Source organism: Schistocerca piceifrons, chromosome 1 (genome assembly GCF_021461385.2).
Source record: "Schistocerca piceifrons isolate TAMUIC-IGC-003096 chromosome 1, iqSchPice1.1, whole genome shotgun sequence".
In the NCBI taxonomy this organism is placed as follows: domain Eukaryota; kingdom Metazoa; phylum Arthropoda; class Insecta; order Orthoptera; family Acrididae; genus Schistocerca; species Schistocerca piceifrons.
In genome coordinates this window covers 509,146,819-509,166,801 of record NC_060138.1, presented here as the reverse complement: position 1 = coordinate 509,166,801, position 19,983 = coordinate 509,146,819, and the positions used below count along the sequence as shown (strand labels likewise).

Sequence of the window (19,983 nt, the reverse complement as noted above, 5' to 3'; positions counted from 1 at the left end):
CATCCCAGCATTTGTCTGAAGCAATTCAGGGAAATCATGGAAAACTTAAGTCAGGATGGTTGGATGCGGGTTTGGACCATTGTTGTCCTCACTCGGTAACTGGAACAGAGGTATTTCAGGACCATTTGACGTTGACAAAGAAAAGTTGCTAAAACTAAACCTGGTTGTAGAAGATGCAGTCCAGCAGAAAAATTATCATATAATATTGCTCTCAAAACTGATAGGAATCTATCACTTGTTTTGACAACAAATATGACTGATGAAACTTTAAAAAAAGGTAATACAATTTGTTTTTGCTTGAAAAGTTTGAATTGAGTTGTATAAATTGTTTGTTCATATGTATATATGACTGTTTAATTAAGAAGGCTGGTTTGTACAGCAACAATCCACATTACTAATGTCAGAAGGAATTTTAAGATATTTGAACAATTTTTGTCATCATGAACTGTCTGTACATATTACCAATTTGAAGTCTCCCACCACTTGTTTTACTCTGTGTATGAACACTAATATCAGGAACTGCTGTAGGGATTTTGGTGGTTTTCATTGATAGATAGAATGATTGAGCAGGAAGGTTTGTCTATATGATTTGTTACTGCTGTAACAGACAAGTCATTCAGTTGTAGACATTTTGTGCTACCCATACAAAGCCGGGTAGGTTGCCAATTACTTATAAAGTTGGAAGTACTGTTGAAGGAATTGGTAAGGAAACTATCACCACTGAAGTAGCAATAAATAGAAATTGGTAGAAACTGACATTGCGAGATGTAGAGTATAACTACAAATTCAAAGGAACTTTATTCTGTTCTTGTTACACAGGGTAAAAATCCAAATAATGAATTTATTTCATCAGTAGAAAAATGTAACATGATTGGTTCAAATACGGCATTAGCAGAGGAACAATATCATTTTATTTAAGTTTGACTGCTTTGGAGACTTATTCAGATTATCTATGAGAAGTTTTGAACCCCACTTTTCTGTTTTACTACATGCACTCAATAAAAATTTACTTCACTTATATTGTGACAGATTTGGACATTAGATTACATACTATGTAAAAGGAAATAATTTGCAAGGAGTAAAACGTCAATGTCAATCTGTATTCTGAATTATGTGAATGTTCCATTTATGAAAAAGCTCATAGACATCCTTTCTGCAGAAGAGCTGATTCATGCAGATGTTTTGGTCCATTTCAACATCCAGTGACTCAATATTGTTATTTTGTGCTGTTTACGGATGTTTATAAAAGACTTTCACACATTTATTTCAACAAAGTAAGATAAGAGGTTGTTCTTAAATTGAGGCAATTTGTAGCTGAAGCAAAGACTGTTGGACATCATGTAAAAGTTCCTATGAACCTTACTGGGGTACAATTTGACAACAAAGAAGTTTGAGGAACTACTCATAAGAAGGCACTATTCAACATAAGATAATGCCCTACACTTCACAGCAAAGTGGGTGCACCTAGGGTCATAGTGGACGCTCACAGTAAACTGCAGTGTTTTTGCTACATATATTTTGATTTGTACAGGACTTACCAATGTATGTGGGGGTATGACAAACAGAGCTATGGGATCAGCTAACACTCAAACATCCAACAAGACTATGTAGCTTCTGCTTTAAGATAACTGTGAACTACCATAGTCATTTCACAACACTGTAAAATCATATCAACAAGATAAGTGAAAGGAAGCAATGGATAAAAGCACTAAAAGACAATCAGACCTGGGTTTACTCTTCAGAAGATCTTTCTCCAGGAAGAAGAGCTATTCCCTGTAAATCATTTTACAAAATAAAAATAAATGCTGATGGTGCAGTTAATAAACTAAAAGCCAGAATGATAATTAAAAGTTTTTCACAATGAATAAGAGTTGATTATGAGTAGGTTTTTAGTTCTTTGGCCCACACATACATTATTTGAACAATATTGAGTGCAAACAGCAACTGAAAAATGAAAATCCAAACACATGTGGTCATTGCTTTTTTATATAGTGATTTGTAGGATCCTATGTATATGAAGCAACCTGTCGGACACAGTGATAGCAGCAATCAGGCATGTCTTATGAGGTAAAGCCTTTATGGTCTAAAAGAAGTTCCTCATTGTTGGAATAAAACATTCAGGAACTACATAATTGAGCTGGGATTTGAAAGGCACGAAACTGATCCCTATCTCTTAAAAAAGCACAAAGATTCCATACATACATAAGTAATTTCAGAATCGCTTCACATCCTGTGTCATTTTATGTGGAGCAGGAAATTCATCAAAGGGAAGATGATTGTATACAAATCCGTCAATTAACACTACCATAAAACACTACAATGTGCATAACAAAACAGCTGTGTGGCAGGAAAAAGACAGTGGAGGAGTAGGTCTTATTCACCAAAAAGCAATTAACAATATTGCAATGGAAACACATGCAGAGTGAGTGAGTGAGTGTGTGTGTGTGTGTGTGTGTGTGTGTGTGTGTGTGTGTGTTTGTTTGCAAAAAACCCTTATTTCTGGGATCGGCTGTCAGAACCCACAGCATAGTGTGGTATTATAGGCAAGACACTGTAAATGTGCATGGTGGTCCATGAGAGTTGGTGATATGCACCCTTATTGCTGATTTGAGATCATGTGATCGTGTGTGTTTGTATGTGTAGAAATATATAAAAGGCTTATAACTGAATTGTGAAAGACTAAGTGGTTTAAGTACTAAAAGTTACAGGTAAAAAGTTCTGTTTGGATTGGTGTGGTGCTTTATGTTGAACATATTCCGGAGGCACCAGGCAGATACTTGTAACATCAGAGCAGGCAGGGGCTCAGAGTTTGCAGAGCAGTGTGGTGTGCCATGGAGCCCTTTCTATGATGAAATTCTGTAATCATGGGACTTGGTAACTAAGGAGACCTATATATAACATACAACTGAATTTGACTCAAAGTCTGTTCTTATTATTGCTAAGAAATTTTTGTCCATCAGAAGTTAAACCAATTTGTAACTGGGGTAATAATCCCTGTTTGTGAACCTATCCTCTGAAATGAATTCTGATGGAAAAAAAATTAAATAAATGTACAATGTTTCACAGAAGTAAAGAAGACGAAATAACCAATCAAACAATTTCTGCTGACAACCACGTATAAAATTTATGAGAAGAAAAAAAGCATGGGTATAACTACATGCTATTAATCTGCAAAGTCTAATTATAATTGTAGTGATAAAAATGGACATCGTTAAGGTGATAACAGTTTGTGGAGTTATGAGACACAAAACAATAAGAATTCCTCTAAAGTTGCAAATGAATGTGTTTTATTCTGTTGTACAGCAGAATATCAATAATTACAAGTGAAAAGTATAATTTTCATCATTCAAGAACAATTTAGGCCAGCGGCCTTGCCACAGTGGTAACACCAGTTCCGTCAGATCACTCAAGTTAAGCACTGTTGGGCTGGGCTAGCACTTGGATGGGTGACCACCTGGTCTGCCAAGCGCTGTTGGCAAGTGGGATGCACTCAGCTCTTATGAGGCAATCTGGGGAGCTACTTGATTGAGAGTTAGTGGCTCTGGTCTTGTAAATTGACATATGGCCGGGAGAGTAGTGTGCTGACCACATGCCCTTCCATATCTGCATCCAGTGATACCTGTGGGCTGAGGAAGACACAGCGGCTGGTCAGTACCGATGGGCCTTCCAAGGCCTGTTTGGATGGAGTTCAGAGTTTAAGAACAATTTAGCTGTAGTAACAAGAATCAACAATGTGTTGCCATGCATGTAAACAACTGGTAATGAGTTTATTTGTCAATAATATCACATGTTGTAACTGGTTTGCATTTGTGCATTGCTAAATATGAATCAAGCAATACTTCAATACATTTCCAGCATACCAATTTAAAGCTACAATGAATCACTGAATACATGTACATCATCATAAATATTTGGTAGGTCAAAAATGAGATATGTTAATTTGTTTGTATAATTACTTAATTGTATTTAAAAACAAAGATGATGTGACTTACCATATGAACGCGCTGGCAGGTCGATAGAAACACAAACAAACACATACATACACACAAAATTCTAGCTTTCGCAACAAACTGTTGCCTCATCAGGAAAGAGGGAAGGAGAGGGAAAGACGAAAGGATGTGGGTTTTAAGGAAGAGGGTAAGGAGTCATTCCAATCCCGGGAGTGGAAAGACTTACCTTAGGGGGAAAAAGGACGGGTATACACTCGCGCACACACACACATATCCATCCACACATATACAGACACAAGCAGACATATTTAAAGACAAAGAGTTTGGGCAGAGATGTCAGTCGAGGCGGAAGTGCAGAGGCAAAGATGTTGTTGAATGACAGGTGAGGTATGAGTGGCGGCAACTTGAAATTAGCGGAGATTGAGGCCTGGTGGGTAACGGGAAGAGAGGATATATTGAAGAGCAAGTTCCCATCTCCGGAGTTCGGATAGGTTGGTATTGGTGGGAAGTATCCAGATAACCCGGACGGTGTAACACTGTGCCAAGATGTGCTGGCCGTGCACCAAGGCATGTTTAGCCACAGGGTGATCCTCATTACCAACAAACACTGTCTGCCTGTGTCCATTCATGCGAATGGACAGTTTGTTGCTGGTCATTCCCACATAGAATGCATCACAGTGTAGGCAGGTCAGTTGGTAAATCACGTGGGTGCTTTCACACGTGGCTCTGCCTTTGATCGTGTACACCTTCCGGGTTACAGGACTGGAGTAGGTGGTGGTGGGAGGGTGCATGGGACAGGTTTTACACCGGGGGCGGTTACAAGGATAGGAGCCAGAGGGTAGGGAAGGTGGTTTGGGGATTTCATAGGGATGAACTAACAGGTTACGAAGGTTAGGTGGACGGCGGAAAGACACTCTTGGTGGAGTGGGGAGGATTTCATGAAGGATGGATCTCATTTCAGGGCAGGATTTGAGGAAGTCGTATCCTTGCTGGAGAGCCACATTCAGAGTCTGGTCCAGTCCCGGAAAGTATCCTGTCACAAGTGGGGCACTTTTGTGGTTCTTCTGTGGGAGGTTCTGGGTTTGAGGGGATGAGGAAGTGGCTCTGGTTATTTGCTTCTGTACCAGCGCTTTCGTTTGGTAAATCACATCATCTTTGTTTTTTGATGTGTGTGTGTGTGTGTGTGTGTGTGTGTGTGTGTGTGTGTGTGTGTGTGTCTCTATATATATATATATATATATATATATATATATATATATATATATATATATATATATATATGATTTTATAGCAATACTCAGTACACGAATCAACCACAATTTTTTTAAATTTACTCCAGGTGGAGATATACATCCATTTCAAGAAATATTACCTAGTATATGGTCAGGCAACAACAAAATTAGATTCATGGTCAGTCATTTAAAATGGAATGCAGCACAACTGGACATGCCAATAGTAGATGATTTCAAGTCTTTTATTGATTCTGAAAGAGAATTCACAGCTAAACAGTGATGTGAGGGAGCACAAAAGAAACTTCACTTGAAATTATTAGGATCAAAACCATATAGCAGCAGTAAATGGATAGGATATGGAGATTTTGTTGAATCTCAACTAAATATAGCCAAATACTTTGATGATATGATTCATGAGTGGCACTTATTGGAAGTTATTATCAGCACTTACTTTGGAGAGTATGAGATAAGTTATTAGGGAAAGGCTGGGGAAAAGTTAACAGCCTTTTAGAATATTTGGAACAGCTGGATACAATAGAAAGCCAGTCAGAACATCGAAACAATAATAATACAAAGACGATTAGGAGCACTAGACAAGTCCAAACTAACAGTCAGTTTATGGGAAAAAGAGAACAAAAAAATGAATATAATAACGAACATAACAGTAGATCGATATGTAGGTGGAGAGATGATAATCAAACTACTCCTGCAGAAGTCAGAACACTCACGAATTTCATAACAACACTCAGAGGGAAAACTGATAAGCTTTGGAAGAGAGGCTTGATTTTCTGAAGCTGTTCCAATCAAGCCAGTATCACTGGAATCTCTTATGATTAGGTACGATAAAAGTAATACGATGATGATTGGTTTATTAGATGAAACTCAATGTATGACTGAAAATTACATCCAACGAAAGTTACATGACACGTGGTGAGGTAGTAGTATATATAATTATGGATTCGGACTGTGAAATTTGTGTTGTGTCCCAGAATTTTGTAATGACCTTCAATTTGATGCATGTATTTCCAATGCTGCTGGTCATTGTAGTGAAGCTGATGGGAACTACAGGAAAAAACTGTAAATTGGTGCAGGCAGAAATATTAATTCATTTTTCTATGGACACATTTAAGTTTAGTTACCTGTTGCCCTTGTGTCTAATGTGAACTTGCCTGTCCTTCTGGGAACGAGCTGTCTATTAGATTCAGAGTTATTTTATATTGTTGTATGGGATATGTAACTTTTCCATATTGTGACAATCAGCAACTAGTATCATTGCCATTCAATCTCACAAATGAAATACTCACAATATAAACTGAAATACATCAAATGGAGATACAAATGGCCAATAAGTATATGGAAACAGTATCAGTGGAAGATATTGTAGCTAATATTGATAAATCATTAGGACATAATACAAATGAGAAAATAGAATTATTCAGTTGTTTACCAGTCATAAAGAGGTACTTTCACTGAAACCAGGAATGATTAAAGACTTCCCATGCACACTAAAGATAAAACCTCCTGGCCTGTTTTATGTGAAGCCATACAAGGTATTAGTAGCATTAAAGGACATGGTAAGGCATGAAATTAGTAGGCTGATAGATTGGGATGTAATAGGAATATACAGCATGTATCAAAAAGAGCCATCCAATTTAACCATTATGTTATGTGAGATATGTGCATGAACAATGTACTATTGGAAAGAGCAAACTCTCAGTTTTTAAATGGTTCCCACTAGGCAGCAGCAGTGTGCCACCAGGCCACTTCAGTTCTAGTAAAAATAGTGTTGGGAAAACAGGAAGCATTTTGTGTTCTACGTTTTGTGCAGCGCGGGTCAGTTATGCGTGACTTTCACACTAGGTATGATGTGGATCCCCCTACAGCACAGAGCATTAGACGATGGCATAAACAATTCCTAGAAACAGGTCATTTGTGTAAAGGCAAATTGCTGGGCCATCCCCAAGTGTCTGATACAGACACCAGATGCATACGCCATAGTTTCACAAGAAGTCCACAGAAATCCATTCACCGTGCAGCTCAACAGCTCAACTTGCCCCTGAGGTCTGTTTGGCAAATGTTATGTCCACGTTTGTACATGAAACCAAACAAAATTCAGCTACTGCAAGCTCTTCATGAAGGTGAGAAACAACAATGTGTGGAGTTCTGTAATTTGGTTCTTGGCAAGATGGAGGATGACAGTTTTCTTCCATACTTAGAGATGTTAAGAGACGGGGTAACATACCATTTAAATGGAATGGTGGACCATCATAATGTGAGAGTATGGGGTACGAAACAACTACATGAAGTTGTAAAACATGAGAGGGACTCTCCAGAATTTAATGTTTTTTCTGCTGTTTCACGGGAAAAGGTGCATGGTCCATTTTTCTTTACTAAGAACACTGTTACAGGAATCCCATATCTTGATATGCTTGAGAACATTCTTTTCCTACAGTCAAAGACTGATTCAAATGACTTCATTTACCACCAGGATGGGGCACCGCCACACTGGCATCTGAAAGTGCGTGAATTTTTAAATCAAAATACTGAATGATGAATCGGTTGCACTGGACCAAATGATTCAGCCCTACCTTATTGGCTTCTGAGGTCATCGGACCTGACTGTATGTGATTATTTCTTGTGGGGGTTTATAAAAGACTCTGTTTATGTGCCTCCATTACCAAAAACACTTAATGAACTGATACACCGCATAACAGCAGCTGTGGAATCTGTAACTCATGACATGCTCACTGCAGTGTGGGAACAATTTGAATACAGCACTGACATATGCTGTGCATCTCAAGGGGGGCATATTGAACACTTATGGAAAAATCACTATATAAGTTTATCAGTTTCAGAAATATAGATGTGCCAAATCAAATGATTCTTTTTGATATACCCTGTATAATAGTTGTTATAATAACCCACCAGCTGTTGTTAAGAAACCAGATGGAGCAGTCAGGCCATTGCTTCATGCAAAAATGCTAAATAGGATAACGGAAGCAGAGAGAGAGGTTGACCGCTCATAATGGATGAGTTGTTGACAAGATTTTTCAGGGGTGAAATACATTTGTACTATGGATTTAACATATGGATATTTGCAAATTAAATTACATAAGACATCATGCGAATATACAGCATTTCTGTTTGAGGGTAAAGCTTATCAATTCAGGTACTATCGTTTGGATTGAATGTCTCAGTGTCAATCTTCATAACAGCTATTGATAAGGCAACTGCAGATGATCTGAAACACAAGATTTTGGTATACGAAGACAACATAGTAATTATATCAAAAACTTGGGAGGATCACATATACACATTGGACTAATTAATATCTTGACTATATTTGCAGGGATATACTCTGAAACCATCTAAATCTCAATTTGATAGGACCGAAGTTAAATTTTTAGGACATGTGATAAATACGGAAGGAATAAGGCCAGAGTCGCATAAGTTAGACACAATTAGTAAATGTCTGCAACAATCAAACAAAAAACAACTATGATCATATTTAGGGATTAGGATTTAATGATATTCAGTATGGTGAGTGACACAAGAATGCACAGCCAAGTTCTTAGCTATCAGGCACAGTTTCATGTGAGCACTTTGATTGGTGCATCTTGATCTCAGCCACCCATTTCATCTCACAGCAGATGCCTTGGATTATGGCCTCAGAGACCATCTGTACCAAGAAACACGATTGTGTTTAATAGTTGAAGACAAACCTACAGCATTTGCAATGCCTTATGTTCACACATACTGAAATAAATCATGGCATAACAGAAAAAGAGGCATTAGCATGTGGCAATGCAAGGGGTACCAAATTTGTTATAAAAGTCAGTATATTACTCAATGGAAAGTATTTTTCAGTACATGTATTTCGTTCATTCAAAGCAAGTGTTCATTCATGACGTCATTGTCCAGACACGAGTTGACTGTAATCTGAATCTGTTTTAGCAAACTAATAATTTCCCTCAGGTGATAAAATTTTATTGATTATGAAATACAAGTTCTTGAAGTTTATTCAAAATCAGAAATGTTTAATTAGTAATTACATGCCATAATATATTTGTTTAATATAAAGGTGTTTTGAATTTTGTATGCATAAAAAAAAATTGGACTTTATGTGCAGTTTTTACTCTGAGACGAGTTATCACTTAGAGTGCTAAAAGTGCATGTGTACAGTTTGCTGACCTATGTGGTGAATTTTATTTTGTGATCTCGACCCGAATGGAGAGTAAATCCAGTTTCATTTAAACTTTATGTGAGATAGAAACATCATGTTATTACAAAAGAGTCATTTAGCCCATTACGGAAAACTGAAACCTGCACGTTCGATTTGAAATATGTTACATGCCAGTGCATGATCGGGCTGCCCAGTAAATCGCATACAATAGTTACAAATGTGTTTAGACCTAATGCACAAAGTTGAAAATTAATTTTGAGACAAGTGCTGATTTTGAAAAAGAGAGAGAGAGAGAGAGAGAGAGAGAGAACCAAAAGTTTATTCAAAATATAGAGGTCCAGTTTTAATTGAGACACATATCACCTTGTTGATTACATTGCCTGGCAACACTCTAAAGCAGCTTAATTAATTCATTAGAATGATTTGCAACCTAGTAAGGCCCATTACACACACAAAATGTTACACGAAGTTTGCTGACCACAAGAGAGTGTTTTTCTTTCCATAAATCACAATAAACCAGCAGTTTCAAAAGTTAAATTATTTTTCTTATTTTTGTATTTTTCCATATCCCAACTGATTGGGATAGGAGGTTTGTTGGGTTGTTTGGGGGAAGAGACCAAACACTGAGGTCACTGGTCTCCCTGGATTAGGGAAGAATGGGGAATGAAGTCGGCCATGCCCTTTCAAAGGAACTTACATATAATACAAAGAAAAAGTGAATAAACAAGCAAGAATAAAACTTTTAAGAACAAAAAATAAGAAATTTTAAAATTAGTCAAATTAAGAAAAAATGAAAGATTCAAATATTTAAAGAAAAAAATAACAAAAAAAAAAAAAAAAAAAAAAAAAAATAGAGAGAGAGAGAGAGAGAGAAAGAAAGAAAGAAACACACCCCCGTATGACCACAACAACTTCTCTATTATATATAAATAAAGATTAATATGGAACATGTATATCAATAAATGTATTATATTCTTTCTTATTTAATCTTTCTTTTCACTAATAATAATGAAAGATTAAATAATATAATAAATATATTTTATACAATTATGTAAATTAATGTAATATGTTATTAATATAAAATTAACTTTATATTAAGTTAACTTAAATATATAATAGTTAAATAATCTAATTTTAGATAATTGTGATTTGATAGTGATATAATTATTATTTCAATCCTTTCAGGGGTTAGTTTATTTAAAACATCGGTTTTGGGGACCGATGATGGAAGCCTTTCCACCTCTGAAGTTTTAAAAGTGGGGCTAGACTTATTTCCGGTTTACAAGACTGGTGTTTTTTTTAAACTATTAAAACTAATGTTTATATTCTCTGTTTTTACTTCCTTGTTGGTTTATTTTGCTGTTGTTTATGTTTTTTCTTCTAAACGTAAACATTTATTGATGGTTCTTCTGAGATTAGAGTATATTGTTCTTTCTTTGTTTATATTAATTATTGTTTTTCTTATTGAGTTTGATTATGATTATATTTGCCTGGAGCAATTTAGGGAAATCACGGAAAACCTAAATCCGGATGGCCGGTCGCGTGATTGAACCGTCATCCTCCCGAATGCCAGTCCAGTGTGCTAACCACTGCACCACCTTGCTCGGTAAATTATTAACTGTTGTGTAACTTCATCAATTTTCCTACACCACTTTGGAACATGTGACATCGTGTCTCTTCACAAGAGATCTCAAGAAGCTGGGATAAATAAGAAGAAAGGCAAGAATTTCGACCCACTGGAACGGATAAGTACTCACAGCTAACATGAGATACTTGCAGGTATGAGTAGGATAGACATAGTATAAGAGAACAGTTCTACAGTTGGTGAAAGTATATTTTGAGTTGATATTGATATTTTAACTGTGCATAAAGATATTAGGAAAAATGTACACCCGAACAAGGAGAGCATGAGATAATGCAACCCAGAGTTTGGAAGTGACAGGTGAGGGGATTGAAAGTGGATATAATCCTCATGAGGAGGTAACTAGGGTACCAATTATGGACGAGCAATCGCATAATTTGAGTGAGGAAAATCTTGGTGAAAGAGTCCCAAATGTAATAAATGTAGGACAGCAATCACATAATTTAAGTGATAGTAATATCATTGATGTGGAGGTGACAGTAGAAGCAGAACCAAGTAAAAGTAGAAATAGTAATACACAGGAGTCTATAAATACAAAAGTTACACAAGAAAGTCTTAATCTTACATCAAATGTTACAGAGCTTAAAGATGACGTTGTTATTAAATTCATGGCGAGCATGCAATGGGTTTACTCAATGAAAAATTTGACAAGTTTGAGTCACTTAAAGATGATAATAGGCAATTAAATGAGAAATTCAATAACTTAAAAGTAGAGTGGGAAGAATGATTAAATACAAAATTTAGTGAGTTGGAAATAAAAGTTTCCATGGATATAACTAACCTACACACCAAATTTATGGGTAAAATTAATGAGGTGGAGAATAAATGTGAAACCATTTCAAAGGGGCATAGTGATTTGTCAGATAAAATCTGTAACTGTGAAAGTAGTTACTTGAAGGCTAATGTGCAAATTGAGGATCTGTCTAAAAAGCTGTCATAATTTGAAATAAACACTTGCAAAGGCATAGATAAATATTTAAAGGACCAAACTAAAAAATTAGATGATGATTGTTCTTGAGTGGATAGAAGTTAATAATAAGGAAATCGAAGAGAAAGTCAATACCACTCTCAAGTTGAAACAAGCTGAGGTAGTTAAGGGAAAACAGGTGGCAAATGATGAACTTATCAAGTTATTTAGTAGTAAGTTTCAGGCTATTAAAGATAAAGTAACTAAAGAATTACCTAAATGGCAAAGTGAAACAAATTGTAAATTGTCAGAATTAGAATAATACTCTTCACGAAATGTATTGACTAAAGACAACTATTCCGAAGACAGGTTTAGGAGTAATAAACCCTGTAGTGAAGTAAAATGTAACTGTTGTGGGAATACACCTGATAAATTTTGTGACTGTTACGGAAATGAAAATGACACTTTTGTCCAAAGGGGATACTTGTCGTCTTTAAAGACTGAGACAAGCATATTCAAAAGCAGACAGTTTCCTACCTTTTTGACTGAAGAAGATGGCATCCATCCAAAAAATTTTATCAACAATTTTTCATCACAGTTGGTCTGAACATGTTAGAATTCAATTTATTGTGTCCAAGATCACAGGTGAAGCAGCACTGTGGGCTGCAGAAGCGAGTGAGAATTGTAATACACGAGCAAAGTTTGAACAACTTTTCTTAGTGAAATACTGGTAGAGCAGCAAACAAGAGAGGCTACAAAAGGAGGTGTATCAATAAGAATTTTATAATAGTAAATGAGGTTCATTAGGACAGTATTTTGTGAAATACATTAATAAAACGAGGTACTGGAGGGATCCTATTTCCCTTAGGGAAGTGATACTTATTTTGAAAGGAAGATTACCTATTCATATACGTGAGGAACTTATAAATGTCCCTGACTATGATGTGGAACCATTCCTGTCTGTGGTTGATTCAATTGACATGATACTAGAAGATGCCCGAATATGGAATAATAATAAAACGTCTACCTCACAATGTAATAATAATACTAATACTAATAATAATAATAATAATAATAACAACAACAAACCCCATGGAGGCCCGGGAAAAGAATAAAGCCTCGGACAAGCGCTGTCATGCTCGGGGATGACGCTTGAACCCTATGCCCATCCACAATGGTAACCACACTGCTAGCCACACAGAAAATGATTTAAATCCAGACAGAGGTGTTTTGCAGGATATGCTTCCTGCAACCACTCTAGAAGGAAAACAAAGACCGAGGATGAGATGGTCAGATGAAGTTAACCAACACCTCATGTTCTGTTATTACCAAGCAACAAACTTAGGAACCAACACAACTGGATACAGATCACAAGTATACACAACATTTATTACCAGATACCCAGAATTAAAATTTTTAATAGAACAACGACTAGCTGATCAGATCCGTGTAATAATCAAAGATAACAGGATATCCCAGTCAGAATTAGAAAACATCAAACAACAAGTACAACAAACACTGGAACAAAATAGTGTGCAGTCAGAAGAAGAAGAAAATACAGTAATGGACTCAAACATCCCAGAGCAAACAAACAAAGAACAACACACATCAATTAAACAATCAGAGGAAAACGAAATCTTAAGACAGCCACCAGAACAAGCACAAATAGAACACGAAGTGACACACATGTTAGATATAGAAGAAAAAATACAGCTGACATATATAGAATACAAAGACACAAATAGAGACATTAGACCATTCTTGCATTGACCCCCAAATAACCCACAAGTCGAAACAACAATAACAACTATCAACACAATCATACACGACAAAATAAATGAAAATACAACTATGGAAGAGTTATAACTACTGGTTTATATAGGAGCACTCACTACACAAAATATACACACTAGGCAGAGATCAGAACCAACCAACACACAGAAGAAACCCACAAAACCAGCATGGCAACACAGGCTGCAGATCAGAATAGAAAAACTGAGAAAAGACATTGGACAGCTAACACAATTTATGAGAAATGAAATATCAGACAAAAAACGAAAAAGATTAGGTAAAATCTCACAACAAGAAGAAATAGAGCAATTAGATGAAAAGAAGCAGAAATTACAAGCATTGGCCAAATGACTTAGAAGATACAAAAAAAGTGAAAATAGAAGGAAACAAAACCAAACATTCAACACAAACCAAAAGAAATTTTATCAGACAATAGATAACACACACATTAAAATAGACAATCCACCAAACATAACAGACATGGAACACTTCTGGAGTAAAATATGGTCATACCCGGTACAACATAACAGACATGCATGGTGGATACAAGCAGAAACAGACACATACAAGATGATACCACAAATGCCTGAAGTGATAATTTTGCAACATGAAGTCACCCGAGCAATTAATTCTACACACAATTGGAAAGCCCCTGGAAAAGACAGAATAGCAAAAATCTGGCTAAAGAAGTTCACCTCAACACATTCACATCTAACTAAATTATTTAACATATATCTAAAAACAAAGATGATGTGACTTACCAAATGAAAGTGCTGGCAGGTCAACAGACACACAAACATACACACAAAATTCAAGCTTTCGCAACAAACTGTTACCTCATCAGGAAAGAGGGAAGGAGAAGGAAAGACGAAAGGATGTGGGTTTTAAGGGAGAGGGTAAGGAGTCATTCCAATCCCGGGAGCGGAAAGACTTACCTTAGGGAGAAAAAAGGACGGGTATACACTCGCACACACACACATATCCATCCACACATATACAGACACAAGCAGAACATACCAACACAAAATCACACATTTACTATACATGGATGATCTAAAACTACTGGCAGCAACAAATCAACCAATTACTAAAGATAACAGAAGTATTCAGCAATGATATAAATATGGCTTTCGGAACAGACAAATGTTAAAAAAATAGCATAGTCAAGTGAAAACACACTAAACAAGAAGATTACTTATTGTCTGCTTGTGTCTGTATATGTGTGGATGGATATGTGTGTGTGTGCGAGTGTATACCCGTCCTTTTTTCCCCCTAAGGTAAGTCTTTCCGCTCCCGGGATTGGAATGACTCCTTACCCTCTCCCTTAAAACCCACATCCTTTCGTCTTTCCCTCTCCTACCCTCTTTCCTGATGAGGCAACAGTTTGTTGCGAAAGCTTGAATTTTGTGTGTATGTTTGTGTTTGTTTGTGTGTCTGTTGACCTCCCAGCACTTTCATTTGGTAAGCACATCATCTTTGTTTTTAGATATATTTTTCCTACATGGAATGTTTCCCTCTATTATAAATTATTTAACAATTACAAATTGACAGCAAGAAACAAGACAAAAGCTATAAATACTTATGCTATATCAATATTGATATCACAGATTATTTGGAGTAGTGAAATGGAGTAACACAGAACTAGAAGCACTCAATACACTTACATGATCACAATGCCACAAATATAGAATACATCACATACATTCAGCAACAGAAAGATTCACATTAAGCGGAAAGGAAGGAGGAAGGGGATTTATTGACTTAAAAAACCTACATTATGGACATATATATCTAAAAACAAAGATGATGTGACTTACCAAACGAAAGCGCTGGCACATCGATAGACACACAAACAAACACAAATATACACACAAAATTCTAGCTTTCGCAACCAACAGTTGCTTCGTCAGGAAAGAGGGAAGGAGAGGGAAAGACGAAAGGATGTGGGTTTTAAAGGAGAGGGTAAGGAGTCGTTCCAATCCCGGGAGCGGAAAGGCCTTTTAATATGTCTGCTTGTGTCTGTATATGTGTGGATGGATATGTGTGTGTGTGTGTGTGCGAGTGTATACCCGTCCTTTTTTCCCCCTAAGGTAAGTCTTTCCACTTCTGGGATTGGAATGACTCCTTACCCTCTCCTTTAAAACCCACATCCTTTCGTCTTTCCCTCTCCTTCCCTCTTTCCCGAAGAAGCAACCGTTGGTTGCGAAAGCTAGAATTTTGTGTGTATATATGTGTTTATTTGTGTGTCTATCAACGTGCCAGTGCTTTCGTTTGGTAAGTCACATCATCTTTGTTTTTAGATATATTTTTCCCACGTGGAATGTTTCCCTCTATTACATTCACTACATTATGGACAGGTAGACAATTTAAGAAAATTCTTTATAGAACAAGCAGAAACTAGCAAAATACACAAAGCAATCACTCATATAAATACATCGGCTACACCATTGCAATTTCATAACCACTTCTACAACCCTTTAGATCACATAACATCAACAAATACAAAGAAAGTAAATTGGAAAAAGAAAACACTATATGGCAAGCACCCGTATCATCTAACACAGCCACACATCGATCAAGACGCATCCAACACGTGGCTAAGAAAAGGCAATATATACAGTGAGACGGAAGGATTCAGTGATTGCAATACAGGATCAAACAATATACACCAGATATTACAGCAAGCATATTATTAAAGATCCCAATACCACAACAGATAAATGCAGACTTTGCAAACAACATATAGAAGCAATAGATCACATCACAAGTGGATGTACAACACTAGCAAATACAGAATACACCAGAACACATGACAATGTAGCAAAAATAATACATCAACAAATTGCCATACAACATAAACTAATAAAACAACATGTTGCCTCATACAAATATGCACCACAAAATGTACTGGAGAAAGATGAATACAAATTATACTGGAACAGAACCACTATAACAGATAAAACAACACCACATAACAAACCTGACATCATACTCACCAATAAAAGGAAGAAATTAACACAACTAATTGAAATATCCACACCCAATACAACAAATATACAGAAGAAAACAGGAGAAAAAATTGAAAAATACATCCAACTGGCTGAGGAAGTCAAGGACATGTGGCATCAGGATAAAGTTGACATTATACCAATTATACTATCAATTACAGGAGTCATACCACACAATATCCACCAGTACATCAACACAATACAGCTACATCCAAACGTATATATACAACTACAGAAATCAGTAATTATTGAAACATGTTCAATTACCCCAAAGTTCCTAAATGCAATGTAACATATACTGTACAGTTAAAAGGAAGTCACACTTGATCAAGGTCCGCGTCACTTTCCATTTTAACGAGACATAACGTCTGAGAAAGGAAAGAAATAATAACAATAATGACAACCGAGATATAAATACTAAACCTATACTACATGTAGGAGAACAAGCAACATCTTATGGCTATAGAAAATCCAATAATAATAATCAATATAAACGTAACACCTATCATACTAAAGAAACATATGGAAATAATAATAATCAGCTGAATCAGATTAGTAAAGGAAAACCAAATCGCGAACGCAGACAGAATGATTCGAATAATCAATATGGTAATTCACACAGATGTGGTATATACCCAGAAGACAATCCTGATATTATACAACCTTGGAAAGACCCTTCGACACCTTAAGTTTGATGGGTAGATGCAAATGTAACTCAACAAGCACAACAACCACAAGGACCAATACCACTTGGTAATGGAGCAATAAAAAAGTGGCGAAGGGAACAACTACCAAATTCCGACCATATGGTACGTATTGTTGAAGTACATGAACCACTGAAAATGACGTCTATCGAAAGATTAAATTAGAACTGGTCATTGAAAGCCTTCCTAGGATGACTGGAGAGGTTGAGGAGGGTAGGCACCATTTTAAAGTGAATGTACAGAGGTATGATGATGATTTGGATCTAAGGGAGGAACTGACTGAAGAAACACCTTACATTTCCAATAAGTGTGGATGAATTTTGCAAGCAGCAGTTCAAGCAGTATTAAATGGTATTGATGTTGAAATTTTGACTGATACTGGAGCAACTATAAGCGTAATGATGCAAGATTGTTTTAAACAAACTAGTTGAGGAGCATAAGTGCTTACCTTTCCTGTTATTGGAGGTACTGTATCTGGAGCATTCAGTGCAAAAGTGCAAAAGGTCTCAAAGCAGGCACGAGTCAACTTTATAATGCGGGGGGCTTCAATAGAAAGTACCTTCTTGATTGTTCCAAGAATGACCATACCATGTGTTTGGGGTCTAGATTTTTTTGTGTAATGCTGAAGCAGTCATCAATTTAAAAGAAGGAACATATAACTTGGACTTTGAAGGCAACATTTTGACAGTCTGTATGATAAACGGCAAAATAGTCCTGGATCAGTATTGCATTAAGTTAATGGTTAGCTATATTGGTACTGACTGTAATTTAGTTGGTGATATTTTCTATATTGAAATTGAATATATTGGACAAGAAATAAGTCAAGTTACACTTCAGGAGAAAATCTCCGAATCCGAATACCTATCTGCAAGTCAACGAGAAGATTTGTGTTGCTTGTTAAGTAATTATCTGTCCATATTTAGCAAACGTCCTGGAATAATCAAAGGTTTTGAATACGACATTGCCCCCCCCCCCCCCCCCCCCGGTAGCTGAATGGTTAGCGTGACGGATTGTCAATCCTCTGGGCCTGGGTTCAGTTCCTGGCTGGGGTACTATGCTGTCCTCATCATCATCCTCATTGACTGCGGGTCGCCGAAGTGGCATCAAATTGAAAGACTGGCACCCAGCGAACGGTTTGCCCGACAAGGGGCCCTAGTCATATGATTAAATAAATAAAAAATACGACATTAAGATCTATCCATACGAATCTTTTCGATGCACTTCCTATTCTGTTCCTTGGTCAAAGAGAAAGGCAGTCAAGAAAGAAATTAACAAAACGACAAGAGTGGGGAATTACAGAGGTCTCTCATTCTAAACATTGTAGCCCTCTTTTGGTGGTCCTCAAAGCGAATGGTGACATCAGATTAGTTCTAGATGCCAGGGAGATAAACAAGCTAATCATACCGGTACAGACAAGACCTGAGAATTTGGATGAGTTAATTTAGAAATTCTGTGGTGCCCGCTTCTTGACATCCCTTGATATGAGAAGTTCATACTGGCAAACGAAAATCTCTATTGAATCTTGAAAGCATACTGCCTTTATTTTTATGGGCAGAAGTTACCAATTCACTGTTACGCCATTTGGACTAAGTATTAGAGGAGGCGTATTTATATTGGTGCTAGACACTGTACTTGGATGAGATTTGCTCGATAGAATTACCTTGTATGTGGATGACTTAATTGATCGCTACCGAAACACGGGAGGAGCATCTCGATCTGCTTGAAAAAGTATTTGCAAAATTCTTAGAGTATGGAGTAACAGTAAATTTAATGAAATCTAGATTGTCCTGAAGTTCCTAGGACATAAAATTATGCTGAATGGTATTATGCCGAATCCTAAGAAAATTAGTGCTATCAAAGAGTGTCCCTATCCTAAAAAGAAAAAGGAATTAAAATCTTTCATGGGATTAGCCTCATTTTTCTGCCAATTTTTGCCTAATCAATTAAGCAGCCAAGAATGTTTATTACAGTTATTGCGAAAGAACATCATGTGGAAATGGACTCCTGAGTGCTTTAGTTAATGCCCTGTTTTTACATCATCCAAAACTTGAACAGGATTTTTGCATTGCCACTGATGCTTCTGAAATGGGCCTAGGCACCACACTTTTGCAAATGGATGATCCACAAGATATGAATATCATTAAGATTATAGGATTTGCAAGTAGAACACTCTCTAAATGTGAAAGGGCATACTGTACCACAGAGTTAGAGGTACTAGTTGTGGTATGGGCATTTAAAAAGTTTTGGTATTTTGTCTATGAGAAACGAATAACCATTTTTTGTGACCATAAAGCTTTGTCTTATATTTTAACAGGAAGAATGTTTCACTCGAGGTTAACCAGATGGGCCTTGTTACTTCAAGAATATAACATTTCAGTGCAATATATAAAAGTGAAGGACAACGTTGCAGCAGATGCTCTATCTCATTTGCCTAGAAGACAGAATAATGAAGAATTTGAGGAATGCACTTTAGATTTCAAAGTAGCGAATCTGTCTACTGCATTCTGTGAGAAACAAATTTCAAAGTTGTGTCACAATATGCCACAGTTGCAAGAACAAGATCCTT

At 36.6% G+C, this 19,983-nt stretch overlaps 1 protein-coding gene and 1 pseudogene across 2 annotated transcripts in view; one reads left to right on the top strand and one right to left on the bottom strand.

Moving 5' to 3' along the window:
* The window catches only part of LOC124796599 (5'-nucleotidase domain-containing protein 3), a 134,520-nt gene that overhangs the window by 16,230 nt on the left and 98,307 nt on the right, over nt 1-19,983 (bottom strand). The window lies entirely within an intron of this gene.
* LOC124719994 lies at nt 3,362-3,478 on the top strand (annotated as a pseudogene).